This window comes from Erithacus rubecula, assembly GCF_903797595.1.
Source record: "Erithacus rubecula genome assembly, chromosome: 3".
Classification (NCBI taxonomy): Eukaryota; Metazoa; Chordata; class Aves; order Passeriformes; family Muscicapidae; genus Erithacus; species Erithacus rubecula.
The window spans coordinates 64175906-64190532 of NC_136689.1; the positions used below are offsets into that span (position 1 = coordinate 64175906).

Sequence of the window (14627 nt, forward strand, 5' to 3'; positions counted from 1 at the left end):
AATTCCCCAGAAAAGATGCATTCTGCAGTGTCTGAAGAAGCCTAAAAGCCGAAGCTGGTTCCCTGTGGATCCGAACCTGTTAAGCTCCAATCTTTCCAGGCAGAAATAGAGGTCGCAAATTGCATAGGACCTGCACTATTAAAACTGTATAAGCACGATACATAATCACTGCTGCATCCAGGACAGTTAGCACTAAGAGGATTAGCTGAAGGCTGCTTCTGGCTTTCTCTCCCTCAGCCTGCATCTAAAACAAGCCTGGTACACACCCAGACTGCTAGAGAATTTTCTGCCAGCTTTGATCGATAGTTTAATTGTAAACTTTGGGAGCAATAATGGATAATTCAGCTTGAACCGTCCATTATAAGAGCTGTTGCAGAGGATGGAGCTTTCAAAATTAAACAAGAGTTGTGTAATATTATTACATTTGTACTCCTCACCTACAGTTAAATTCCATTTACAAATACTGTCTTGACAATGTATGGAGTTCAATAAACATAAGCCCAGGTGGGTTGAGTGGGGAAAGGAAAGAGGAGAGAAGCTGAAGCCAATTATTTGCCATCTATTCCAGAAAGATTTTTATTTTAACCTCACATATTATAACACATCAAAATGGAAACAGGAAGACAGGAGATAGTTTCAAGCACTGAACTAAGTTGTGGTTACTGTTTCGACTGCAGCACCATGATGGAAATGTACCTAAATATCTGTGGAGGGATCATGGTACAGCAATATCAGCAGAAAAATATCCCAGGAAAGTGGTAAACATGCACTGCTTACCAGGTGGTCTATGTTGTCTATGTTGGAGCAATCAAATTTTTAATAGGACTTGCACCAGTCAGTTGAGCTAGACTGGAGATATTCATGCTATCATATAGGTCATTTTCTAAAACACAAGAAGACACAGCAACGTTCTGTGGTGAGAAATCATCCTGACTTGGAAGACAAATAGACAGAATGAGCAGGAATTTAGCTATCAAGCTTTCTGGCAAACACACTCTACCATACCACACATGCAAACACTGCCACAGAATTCTTAAATGAGGAGTGAGGAAGAGGAACTTGTAAGAACGTGGATTTTGAAATAAAAGCAGCAGTTCTGCAGGCAAAAATGGAATTCTGTTTGCAGAACCAAGCATTTTTTTAGTTTTATTCATAAATTAGTTGCTTGAAGAAAATTTGCTGAAAATTGCAACAAGAGTTAGAAAAGTAGTTCATGCTACCAGCTTTCCCATGAATTTAGGAACACAAGTCAAATTTACTCCATAAACCATCTCACAGCTAATTTGAATTAAATGAATTCCCTAATCATAACAAGGTGAGTTAGGAATGATTGTCAAGGTCACAAAGAGCTTTTCCCACTCCTCATAAAGGCTATTGACATCCATCTAAAATCTCCACAAATCCATCTTAGTTTTCACAGCCAAACTTCCATGGTTTTTTGCTAATGACTAGACTCATGACCAGAAGTATTTTGCCTTGGCTTCTTTTGGTTTTGAGAAGTTGATGTCCATATTTAACAGTGTACTACTCACAAAAGTCAGCTTAAGCTCTTCCTGCATGCTCTCTAATGACTGACTACCATGCAATAAATTCATAGTATTCCTATTGCCTTTCTTATCATCCAGCTAGGACACCTTGACAGAAAAATTTCCAGCATGAAGAAAAAGAGCAAAAAAGGAAAGCTTTTTTTGTCTGCTTGGAAATCCAAAGCTCCTTTTGAAAAAATAGGTAAGTAGAAAACAAACTGGATTCTTCAACCAGTGCAACTTGCAAACCAGGAGTTGCTGGTTTTCAAACAAAGCCAGATAGAAACAATTTTTGCAGCACAATAGTACCTACATGTTGTGTAGCCATTGCCATGGAAATGCTCTAACTTCCATGGCTAAGTTATCTCCAAAGAAAACTTCGTATCATTCCACTCCTTTTCTTTTACAGCAAAGAAAACATTTTTCCATTTGCAGTAAGTTCTTTGCAAAATAATGCAGATTTTGGTGTCATAAAGTATTAATACGTTTTTAGCCTTTAACTGTGGTTTTTCCTCTTGGGAAATGAGGCAAATAAAATTTTTATTTGTTGATCATTGATTTATAATGCCACTATATTGCTGCCAGCTCCAACAAAGAACTCCTTGCACCAACAAAGACTCCCTCAGGCTGTGGGAAGACACCAGAGTTTGCAAATGGAATCTGCACTCCAAGGAATCTCCTATGGCTCTAATAGTGTATGCTTAAAGACAGTCACACTGTCATCCACCAGAAACAGTCTGGCCATCAGAAACAGTGTGGCCAGCAGAGCCATGGCAGTGATTTTCCCTCTGGACTTGGCACTGGTGAGGTTGCATTTCAAATCCTGTATTCAGCTGAGTTTCTCTCTACAAGAAAGATATTGAAGTGCTGGAGCACATCCAGAGAAGGGCAACAAAGCTGGTAAAGGGTCTGGAGAGCAAGTCCAATGAGGAGTAACTGAAAGAGCTGAGGATGTTTAGCCTGGAGAAAAGGAGGCTCAGGGGGAATTTATTGATCTCTACAACCATCTGAAAGGAGGATGTAGCCCCATGTAGGTGGGGGTCAGTGTCTTCTCTCAAGTTATCACTTGTAAGATGAGAGGAAATGGCCTGAAGTTGAATCAACAGGGGTTTAGATTGAGTATTAGGAAAAATTTCTTCACTGAAAGGGTTGTCAGGCATTGGGATAGACTGCCAGGGGAAGTGGTGGAATCACCATCCCTGGAAGCATTAAAAAAATAAAAAAAAATTAGATGCAGCACTAATTTTTTGCCAAATCTTTAATTTGATCAGGCACATATTAGGAGAATGTTACAAGAATAGTTATCAACTACAAGCACAAGGCAGGTTACAATTAATTCTGCTTGGTAAAGGAGATTTCCACTTTGAAAATGTGAATGGACTGAAGCTATTGACGTAGAGTTGGTTTTTTCAGGATATTGAGGCTACAACTGAAATACTAAGAAAATCAATAGAGTTCATCCAACATGTTTTCCAGCTTTCATGGGTCCTTCACATAAAAAGAAATTAGGGAAAGATCTGTGTGTGAAAAGAAGGTGGAATTTTTTTGTCCTAGTTACTGGAGTGATTGACAGAGTTTAATCTATCAAATCAGTCACAGGCTGTCAACCTGTGCTCAGCAATCACAGGTTCAAGGATAAGTACTTAGCATCTCTCAGAATTGAGACAATGTTATCCCAAGTAGAGGTTTAATAAAAACTGCCTATTTCAACCTCCTTTTCTGAAAAAATAAAACTAAACTAAACTAAACTAAACTAAACTAAACTAAACTAAACTAAAATAAAATAAAATAAAATATATATATTAAGAGTAATGTATTTGTTTAAAGGGGAAAAACAAGTTAAAAAGGAAGATATGTATGCAAAGCTAAGACTTTTTGGTTGTGTAATTTACAGTACAGTTTGGCCTTTACTAATAATTTGCTTTGCTTAAAACGGATAGACCAAAAATCACATAATCCAACTGAAACATCATGATTCACTTTAATGTCTCTCCCTCCTTTTTCATTTCCCAGGGTCACCCACCAGTCTCAAAACTATCTGTCCCATACCACCCATATTTTAACTCTCAAGAACAAAATTCCTGAAATTTATTTCTATCAGAAAGCTCAACAGTGGTGTAACAAAAATACTTGCAAAACCAAACCACTGCAGATAAGTACCCCTTATTATTCAGTACATATAAACTCATTCTATCGAGGGACAGTGCTATGGTTCCTAAGATCTGGGTCAGTTTGTCCAGAATGAGCTCTAATCCTTCAGACTCTTTGTCTCTCTCTTGCTCTTGACATGCAGTGAATGCCAACAGCCCTCTCCCTCTCACAGCTGGTTATTGAAAGAGTTATGACAACATTTAAGTGGCACAAGAGTTCTGTTCTTTCTCAGCAGACTCATGTGAAAAGAACTAAATTAGTAATTGCAACTGCAGAGTTTCTTATTTTCAATTTCCTTTGGCTCTCAATAGCATTTTTTCTCAAGACTAATTTCATCCCAGTATATCTGATAAGAGATTTTTTAAAAATACGCATTTTTGGTGAAGATACAGTATTCATGTGGGCATCCAGCCATTTCTTTCACAAAGACAAAATGACTTTTATGCAAGCTCTTTAGTTTTCTATTTGCAGAAATACTTCTTGGCAGATACTGCTTAATTGATATGCACATTTCCAAGGTCACCTTTTACAGCAAAATAAATATTTCTCTCTGTTCCCTTTCTAAATCCCTGTATTTTCCTCATGATGTTATCTATGACAACAGGACTGTGCTTGATGCACAGGGTCACACTCAATTTTTCACAAGCATTTTCACTTTTTCTTGAAAGAGGTTTTTGCTGTCTACCCAGCAGTGCACTGCGATGGCACACACGGCAACCTGAAAAGCTTGGGAAGAAGGAGTTGAAGAAATGTCGTGCAATCAACTCCAGTTTGGGAAGAGCTTCACTTGCTGGCAACAAGGTTTATAACCACAAGAAAACCATCATTAAGAAATTCTGGTCTTCTGATACACTTCTTAGTAGAATCCTGCTCTGTAGCCCCCAGCTCTGGCTAAGTGCCAATGCCATTACAAACTCACGACAAAACGCCTCTTCATTTTAGCAGGATGAGTTACGCCACTTACATTGCTTGCTTTTAAGCCCCCTAACACAGTGTCTTTATATCCAGATCAGGATACACAATCAGGGTTTATTTAGTTGCTTACTATCCTTGAAGGTTTTGCAGCTCACTGTGGCCTGTGATTTTCTAGGAGAGGTTGGGCTCCATTGTCTCCATCACATCTGAGCAGCTCCTGCTTCCAATCACTTGGTGGTGCTGCAGGAGAACCAGAAGGGGCATTGCCAAACCTGCCTATAGGGAACATATTTTTCCCTCTTCTCTGGAAATGATTAATGAAAAGAATAGTCTGGAAATATGTTTTAGCCAGTCAGGGAGACAACTGACCAAACACTTCACCTATATCCCAGCACTCTACATCAGTTCTGTGGTTTATAACACCTGTTGGAAAAAAAGAGAATAACTCCTTCAAGGCCATGAAGTGCTGGTATCCATGCTTAGCACAAGCTAAAAAGATGCCTTTCAAAGTTAAGTGGGCATTATCTTTGGGACTAAAAATGTCATTTACTGCCACCTGTACTTTAGTGCTAGGAAGGGACATCAACATGGTTACCTGATGACACACATTAAACAAGAGGTAATCCATGCTGAAACAATCCTACAGTTCCAAGACAAAAGAAGGTGGGCCGTAGAAAAAAAAATATCAATATACACAAGTTTTATATTCAACATGAATATAAAATATAAATATAAATCAGAACTACCACAGTTCTGATGGACCTTTGTCAGGAATTCAGAAAAGGCTCTTTAGCAGAGATTGGAAAGACTTACTGCTTTGGGTTTTTGAGGCCAGGTTTTGGTAGCAGCTGCCAAGAGCTTCTCCCAAGTCTGGCAGAGCCATTGACGGCCAGATCCAAGACAGACCCATTGCTGACCAAGGCTGAGCAATAGTGGTTGCAATTCTGGGAAAATATGTTTAAGAAAGAGAAAAAGTTGTCACACAGGAGCAATGGCAGCTGGAGAAAGGAGTGAGAACATGTGAGAGAAACAGCCCTGCAGACACCAAGGTCAGTGAAGGAGGAGGGAGAGGAGGTGCTCCAGGTGCCAGAGCAGAGATTCCCCTTCTGCTGCCCCAGGAGGTTCACAGTGGAGCAGACATCCACCTGCAGCCCATAGAGGACCAGGTGGATGCACAAAGAGGGCTGTGATCCTGTGGGAAGCATGTGCTGCAGCAGGCTCCTAGCAGGATCTGCAGCCCTGTGGAGAGGGGAGTGGGTTTGCTGTTCCACCCTGGAGTAGGCTTGCTGGCAGGACTTGTGACCCTGTGGGAGATCCACATTGGAGCAGGCTATTCCTGAAAGACAGCACCCCACGGTGGGGAAGTTAATGAAGAATTGCAGCCTGTGGGAAGGACTTGTCTTGCAGAAATGCATGGAGGACTATGTCCAATGGAAAGGACCCCACATCAGATCCAGGGAAGAATGTGAGGAGCCCTCTCTCTGTGAAGGAAGGAATGGTAGGGACATGTGATGAACTGATCACAACCCCAGTTCCACATCCCCTTACACTCCTGTGGGGAGGAGGTAGAGAATTTTGAAGTGAAGCTGAACCTGGAAAGCAGGGAAGTGTAGGGGAAGGTGTTTAAAGATTCAGTGTTTAATTCTCATTATCCTACTCTGACTTGTTTGGCAATAAATTAAACTAATTTTCCCCTCGATTGGCAATAAATAAAACTAATTTTCCCTAGATTAAGTTTGTTATGCCTGTAATGATAAACAGTGAGTACTCTCTCCCTGCCCTCATCTCAACCCAGAAGCCTTTTTGCTCTCCCTGTTCAGCTGAGGAGGGGAGTGATAAAGCAGCTCTGGTGGGCACCTGGGTTAGCCCACCACATATAACATAAGTTACAAGTAAGTATAATCATTACTCAGGGTACACCAAATATCCATCAGCTCCTGCCAATCACTTGAAGAAAAGTCCCAGGGAAATTCTGACAAATGTTTTGTGTCACTGCCCAAGGTGTCTCCTTAAACTTGTGATCACTTCAGGAGGACATGCAGGTGGTCTGGAACCCAGCCCTTTCCGATGCCTGCTGATGAGAGATGGCAGGAGGTTGTTCTTAGAGGTTTTCATGGTTGTTTATTGTTTCTTATCTCAGGAATGTTTTGTCCAGCTAACAGCGATCTGTCCAGCCAGACATCCAGTGCAGAATCTGCCTGGCAAAGGCAGGACTTATCTTCTATACTCTAAATTATGCACTAGTTATTTATAATAACTTTCCAATACAACTTTGTTAAACAGTCCAGCTTTTTCCCCATCCAGCATGTGCCAACATGTCACCCAACATGGATAACATGGAGATGAAGAAGGAAGAAGTATCCATGCCCTAAATTCTCCATGTTGGCCACGTGTCCCTTATAACAAACATCCCCAAAAGTGTATTTATCTACATTCTAACAGTCTAATTTACACTTTATTAATTTTTGTGGCTTGCTTCTCTTCCTTCTGTGTTGGTAATTTCCCCCAAGGGTTTGAATTTAGGGCCTGAGACACTTGGGTCTCACTCAGGGGTCTTTGAGACCCTCGCCAGAGGGGTTTTGAGATCCCCAATGAGGCCAGGGGTACGCCCTGGGCTCCTACAGTTTTGTAACCTTTTGTGGAGATGAAAATACAGTTGCATACCATGCAGTATACAGAAGTATAGGACTACAGGAGGATTAAAAAATCATATATATAGACTATCCTCTATTCTTTTGTGTGAGTGTCAGTAGACAGATTTCTATTAAAACATGGGTGCTTAATTTCTAAGACACCAGTTTTGCTACAAGTGATGTTCAAACCCAGGCTAATCACAGTGGAAGAAAAATACAGCAGATTCTTGACATCTTTAATCTCAAAATAGTAAGGTTGCTACTCAGAAAAGCTGACCAGACAGCTCTGCTAGCAGCCTCCATGCATGTGGGAGTCAGGATTCCAGTTTTAATATGTTCTCATCCCCACTAAGGCAAATTTTCCTTGCATGATGCTTTTATGAAGATCAGCAACTGAGGAAACAAACATTGCTCTAAGCTTGGCAATGGTTAGTCCAAAACCCTTCAGCAAAGAACCAGTCACAAAACCAGACAATAATTCCCTTGTGCTGACATCCAGTCCTTGCTGTAGCAGCAATTCACCTTTGCAGTGTTAAACACATTTCCATCTGCAGGCTGCCAAAAACCAGCATTTACTTTGAGCAGAAATCAACGGACTTTTGAGCACAACAGAACTTTTTTTTCCCTTTCTGTGTGGGTATTTCTTTACTTGAAAGAAAGCTGTATGAAAGACAAGGAAAGTGTCTTTGATGTGTATGTGCCATTTTAAAATAAAGGCTCCCTCTCACATATTCAGAATTTTACCAAGAAGTAGCAATTACAGGATTATCTGTGACTTCAAACATGAATACTTTGGATGCTGTTCTTGCCTTGCTTTGTTACATTAATAATTATGTTTTAAGCAGTTTGGGATTTCTGTTCGTATTTACAAACTACAGTTTGGTAATAAATGTGAAATCACAGGATTGCTCACCAAAAGGGAAGTTTGCTTTCTGTCTTGTTATAACAAGTTTCAGCAGGTAGCTAATTAACATAAAAGAGATATTTCTTTAGTCCCTTTACAGGAAGAAAGAGGGTAGACAAGCTATGAATTTCTGAGTGAGGTTTTGGGGTTTGGCCTTTGTAAGACCTGGTGAAGTAGTGTGCTTATTCCTCTATAAAATTTTGCACTTGAAATTTGGAAAAGCTGTCTTCAAGGCATCCAGAAAATCATGCAAACACCAAGAAATTCTTATCAGGCAAACTACCAGCTGTTATTAGCATTCAGGATTTGATCAAGAGGATGGGAATTTTTGCTCAAATAGCTGACTACAGTCTAACCAATAACTCCAAATGGAAGCATTTAGAAGAGCTGGTGGCACAGACAATGCTGGGGAATGGGGTGTGCCCATTTGCAGTCTCTGCAAAGCCACAGTCAAACATTACAGAAAAGGGCCCAACTGTTGCCTTCTGAGGTCCCTAAATACACATCAGGTTAATAACATTCACCAATGCCAGAACTCCAGAAAAATGTTTCAGTACTGGAATTTAACATGGAAGAAATTTTGTCACTCTTTTGATTCCTTGGGAAGCCCCAGGAGAGAAGACAAACAAATACAAATATCTATAAATCAGACTGGAGTCCAAAGGCTGCAAAGGTTCTTTAAAGTCACCTCAGCTTTATTTTATGCACCTTGGTCTGTAAGTTCATCTTTCAAAGAATTTTGCTGTTGCAATAAACTCACACACACTTTGGCTGAAAAAATATGGGGGTGGAACAGGAAGTAATTGAATATGTCAAAGAGTAGCTGGAGTTTTTTCTGACAGAGCTATTTTGGAAATGTTAAGGACTTCACTGTCTGAAATGCAAAAATTCTGCTTCAATAGTTTCCAAAAATAATCGATTTTCCTAGAAGAACAGTTTTCATTTAAAAATTCACCTCTAATTTTAAAAAAATTAAATCTTTAAAGACAAATAAAGAAAAAAAATAAAAAATCTCACATTTATGCAGCATGATTCAATATATGCTGGCCAAAGAACTTTGAATGGAAACATTCTTTTTTTTTTTTTAAAGAGAGAACTGAAAACATTCTGTGCTGATTCAAACCATGTAAAACAAAATATCCTTTATTCACAGCAACAGTCATAACACCTGTGCAAGCTACATAAATAGTATTGTTCTCTTCTTGAGGAAGCTGAGCACGCAATAGTCCAGTGACTTACCCAAGATCACATAGGAAGTAAATATTATTGCAGAGAATTATTCCCTTCCCCTTTCCTTGTTAGTGAAAATATTAAAATGGCCATCAGAACAAACTGCCACCTCATCCTGCCAGTCTCTGCAAACAGAAATAAATAGCCCAAGTCAAATTGGAGTTGGAGGCAAATCCTATCAGAGCCATCTTTTATCTACCATACTTAGAATTTTCATCTTGAGAGTGGAGGTTTTGTGTGGCTGTTGGTTTCCTAAATCTATGAAAGCATTGAGCATATTAGAACATTCAGCAATGCTTCACATCAGACAGAAGCCTCCCATGCTTTGAGTTTTCCTTTAGAGATTTCCAAAGCCTTATTCTCTCTAAAATACTTCCACCTACACATGCTTGGTTACTTGGCATGCAAACCACCAATATCAGAGAGAATTGCTCTACCCTTCAATGGCAGATTCCAGCTAATCCTGTAAAAACACTTCTCAGCAGAACAGGAAGACCATGGTATTGAGGGCTCCTTGGGATGATTGCATGTGTGCACAGAGAGTAGGTTCAGTGTGCTGGTGACACACTGCTCTGTCTCTGCTCTACTTCACCCTGCATGTTAAATCTCTGCCCTGCAGGAATACCAGAAAAGTATTTACAGAAGGAGGTCTGAACTATCTCATCCTATATGTGGGGAAATGCTTCACCCTGCTACTGGGTGAAACAGGGCTTATACAGTTGATTTGCCATGATTGCTGCTTGTGCTGCCACACAGCACAGCTTTGTTGCTACCCAGTGAGCACCAGGTTCATAGGGACCTGACTTACATAAACCCCAACTTAATTCCAGATTGTGCACCTTTTACCAACCTAAGATTTTAGTCTCTTCCTGTACTCCTGCATTCCACTAGTATTTCATCAAGAAGGGGGAACAAAGACTATCTTATCTAATCAGATTGAAGGACATCTTTTAGTCTCCATGAAAAAGCATGGCCATGGTGCCTCACAAGTAGTTTGAGTCCTTTATGTTTATGTTCTCAGTTTGAGCAAGCAGAAAATAATAGGTTTAGCTTTTGTAATTCCCTGCATGCCTCCCAAAAACAGTCCAGTTCTATCCTGACCACAGAAGTCCTTGCTTTCCAAATAAAGGCATGTGTTAAATAAGCCTGGATAGAAACAGGACTAAAATGAGACCACAGCATTCATTTTTATCTTTGACTCTTGGCACTGAAATGTGGGTCTAGAGGGATGCCACAAAACCATTTTGAAAATAGTTTCCAGAGGACAAAGCTAAAATCTGGATTTCATTTCACTCTGTCCTTCAGATAACGATTTGTCCTAAAGTGTTTACAGATTATAGAGGAAGCACACATGCATTTTGCCTAAATATGCATGAAAAGATGATGGCAGACTGAGGAGCTAATCCTGTTCTTCCAGTATGCCATACAGATTTGCACAGAACACTTTGTGCATTTTTACTCGCATAAATATTTTGTCTGTTGAGGTGACCCAAAGTAAGAAAAGGCCACAAAATGTGTTTTTTTTAGTGGAAGAGCATCTCTTGAGAAAATAACCACATTTGAACTGCCAAAGATTACGACATGAACCCAAACAAAAAGACTCCCACACACCCATAGGTACTCCTCTGTAACAGAGTTCACTTGTGCAGGAATAGGAGACTGGCCTTTCACATGTCCCAGGAAGTGTGCACAATGCCTGTCTGTTTAACATCCCCAAGACACCCACATGTAAGGAGCATGATATTCCACATCCCTGAACACTGTGAAGGACTGCAGTGAAGACCAAGGCTCAAATTACTGCTATCAAGTGCACAGTGATATCATGGACAGAACTTCCTGCAAAGCCATATTTCCATTTTCTATTTTGTCTGATCTGGGCTGAGCTACTCTAAACCAGACACATGTGCACAAGGAGGCAGGCTTAAAACTTCAGATTTTGTTACCAGCAGTGAAAAAAAAAATACTCTAAGCCTAAGAATAACCATTAAACAAATTTTCCTTGCAGCTCCATCCTAATTACTGCCTGCCTGCTTGTTGTCTGACTCCACGCAGCAAATATGTAATTCAAGACATATTTGATGCATGATTTTAGAATGCTGAAAAATTATGTTCATGTGAGTAGAATTCAGTTTTTAAAGGCATCATCCTGCACTCTTTCCCGAGAATTGCTATGGTTCATCAGTTGTCTGTCAGACCTCCCGTCACACTCAAATGAATTGACAAAAAATCCCATTACAAAATGCAGAAAAGAACCATAGTTTTCTTCCTGCAATCATATTTTGTAAGTATTAAATCCAGACTACACAAAGCAAATTGTCAGCAGTAAATTCAATAGACAAACAATGGTTGTAACAGACTACAGTTGTGCTACATCAGAATAATAATTTCCTGATTAATTCATAATTGTACACCACAGCTTCTCTTTTTCACTTTTCAGTGTTAAGCAGTAACCTCATCTATCCTCATCTATGGCATATCCGTGAAAGCAACCTAAGAACTACACACTGAATCACATTTAGACTTTGGAAAGATGGAGGGAGCATTGTCTGAAACACACATCTTGTCTCAGGACCCAGAAACCCTACCAGGTGTACTGGTTGAGATTTTGCCATAAATACTAAGCATAAGATAACACAAGAAAGCAAGAGGACACGTTGCTAAAACAGCCTATCCTGCTCCAACATTTAATAGTAGCATTTCTTTGTTTTGAGACTGCAAGAGCCTTCTAGTACTACAGAAAAGCCTTTTCCAGCAAACATCTTAGTGGAAAGAAAAGAGATACCCTATAACTTCTCAGGGGAGCTGAGGAAATCTGCAAACCTTACCTTGGCAAAATTCCCATCAGAGGCCACAGACTCAGGCAAAAACATTTAAAGTTCCCCACAGGAATCAGGGACTAAAAAGATGTACCAGATTACATGAGCCAGGTCCCTTGTAGACATGCCACAAGAGTGGGTAATCCATAATTTATCAATAAGAAAAGTTGTCAAAGATTATGCCACAACAGGAAACAATGTGGGAGAAAATATCATTTAAATCAAAAGTCAGAAACAGACAACATTGAACCAAAAGTTGAGAGAGAAATTCTGGCTTTAGGATTGTTCTCAAGATGTCCACACAGCCAGCTCTAAATCAAAGCAAAGGCTCTTAAGTGACTTACAATTGTTCAAGTTACTAGCAAAAATGTGGTAGGACATAGTACTGCCTTAGAAAATATTAAAAAACACTTAGCAGATAGTATGGTAAAAATAAGTAACAATAATAGATAATAAGTAGGAAACCATGTGCACACACTCACATGGTAACAAGCTATGATTATATACTGTATATAAAAGAGCATCGACCTGTTCAATAATTTATTAGTCCTTATTGGGCAATGTTTGACTTATACTAATCATTTTATCAATATTTTTTTTATATGAAATGTGAATGAAAAAGTGCTAGTGGCAATCCTGGATATGAGAATAACTCAGTTAAGAGGCTGACACAAAAATTCAAGGAAGATCTATAAAACAGGCAGTTGAACATAAATTCCATGATGTAAGCCTATGAGTGTTCAATGCATTAGGATTGGTCAGCAGGGTCAAAAATTAATTTTTTTATTAACATGAAAAATGTTTGGAGAATCATTGCAATTAAAGAAAAAGTTAAGTGAAAAGATATAAACAAAGCAATAGATTACAGGAACATCTTCCTGTGATTTAGAAACTAGGTATCTGTTTACAGTTTAGGAAGAAGTAGAACATGGGTCCAATAAACTAAACAAAAAAATAGATAGCAGGAGAAAGTAAGGTCATAGAGAGGTGGGAATATGTGCTAAATTATGTCAGCTAGCCAAAACTAAAGAAGATTAATAGGAGATTTAAAAGGACCCAAAAGAACTAGGGAACCATGCATTTGAAATTCAACACAGAAAAGGAATCTTAACTTTTGCTGAAAGGAAAAAAATTCTTAGTTTCACGCATGTGTAAGTAGCTACTCCAGTGAAAAATAAAAGAAAACCTAGAACACTGTAACAACAAAAGGGAAGCAATTTGTACAGCTCTATGAAGGTATCTTACTCTTGACCACCCACCTGCATGGAAACTTAATACAGGTTCCATTGACAGAATATCAACAATGAAATAGTAATTTTTGAAATCTATTACACTTCTTGACTTCTAACACTAGCTGCATTGTGATAAACTCCATCTTAAATAAAACATAGGAGATACAGAAAAGGCATGGAACTTTGCAGTGGTACTGAAAAACTTCCCCAGAAGTAGAAATAAGAAAGTTTAACACTATTCCCTTGAAAGAAACACAAAGAGTTAATGTAATGGGGGAAAGATGGGTACAAACAGGCAGCTGACAGTGTTGCTACTGGCTTAGAGTAACTATGGCTCACTTTCCACTGGGCTCAGGGAAATACAATCATCACTCAGAGTTTGTTCACATATGTGAGCACACTAGGATTGACAGAAAGGATATGGGTGTCTGCTAATGTAATTTTTTTGAAATCTATTTCACAAACAGCATAATCATTATTAATAAAATATGTATTGGCTATTGTTCTGAAAATATTATCTTTTAGATTTCTACTATTATTTGAAATAATTCCCAAACTCATTAAGGTATCTTTATCCACAAAAACATTGAAAAATTACTGAATTAACATGATGCAAGGACCACAAGACCTGGGTCACAAACAATGTCTTTTACTCCCAAAGCAAGCTTCTGTTACTGTGGGCACAGATTCAAGCTTTGCCTTAACAGGCAAGAAATGATGAGTGAGTTAACAGCACAGAATTGCCATGCTGAAAGACAAGGGGAACAGCTCAGTGCAGGTGCAAAATTCCGGGGGCTCGAGGCACATAATGTCAGTTCTCATAAGTAATCATCTCTCCAGACTGCTATTATTTCAGGTGCTCCTCACTATTTACATGGAAAACAGTTGTCATTATTTCATCATCTGGCCACTTTGGAGGACTCTGTAGGATTTAGATAATGCTTTTTAAAAATTGCATGGATTATTGAATTAAACCAAATTGATTTGTTGGCTTGGGGAAGGGGTGAGAAAAAGAGCCTTATTGCCATTACTCAGTAAGTTTATTACAGATTGTTCACTAAACAAAAATTACAGGCTTTGTTTGCATGTTGTGTGACAAACTTGAAACTACAAGTGTTTACATGTGCTGCACGCATACACTTTGGGGTTTTAATAGCTGGTTGACAAGAGATTAAAGGCAGAAATATGGCATTTTATTAAAGCAAACATATCAGTATGCC

General features: G+C 39.1%; 1 long non-coding RNA gene across 1 annotated transcript; it reads right to left on the minus strand.

Annotated features, from left to right (window-relative positions):
- Positions 1-801: 801 nt before the first annotated feature.
- LOC306799213 lies at positions 802-9427 on the minus strand. Its single transcript, XR_013773556.1, has 3 exons — positions 9369-9427; positions 4723-5015; positions 802-883 (listed from the first exon to the last, which is right to left on the minus strand). It is a non-coding gene; the product is annotated as an uncharacterized lncRNA (long non-coding RNA).
- Between the last annotated feature and the right edge of the window lie 5200 nt (positions 9428-14627).